This window comes from Austrofundulus limnaeus, unplaced genomic scaffold, assembly GCF_001266775.1.
Source record: "Austrofundulus limnaeus strain Quisiro unplaced genomic scaffold, Austrofundulus_limnaeus-1.0 Scaffold276, whole genome shotgun sequence".
NCBI classification, from domain to species: Eukaryota; Metazoa; Chordata; class Actinopteri; order Cyprinodontiformes; family Rivulidae; genus Austrofundulus; species Austrofundulus limnaeus.
Genome location: NW_013952678.1, coordinates 384195 through 384482, shown reverse-complemented (window position 1 = coordinate 384482; position 288 = coordinate 384195).

The window sequence follows — 288 nt, the reverse complement described above, 5'->3', positions numbered from 1 at the left end:
CTTTTAATCTTTTTTTTTTTTTTACAAAAATGAACACATTAAAGTTTGAAGTGCACTTCTTCTGAACTGTAACTTGTGGTGTGTTCAGTCCCCTCATGTTGCAGGTTCTGTTCCACATGTGCAGACCTGCCCCCCCCCACACACACACTTATTATTCAGGAGGCAGCAGAAGACAGTCTAAATTTAGCCCCTCCAGACAGACGTCACGGCTCAGTTCACGTGCTGCAGGGCTGCCTTGGCTCCTGCAGATCCTCCACGCTCACTTTGCAGARCGTTCTGACACCTGAC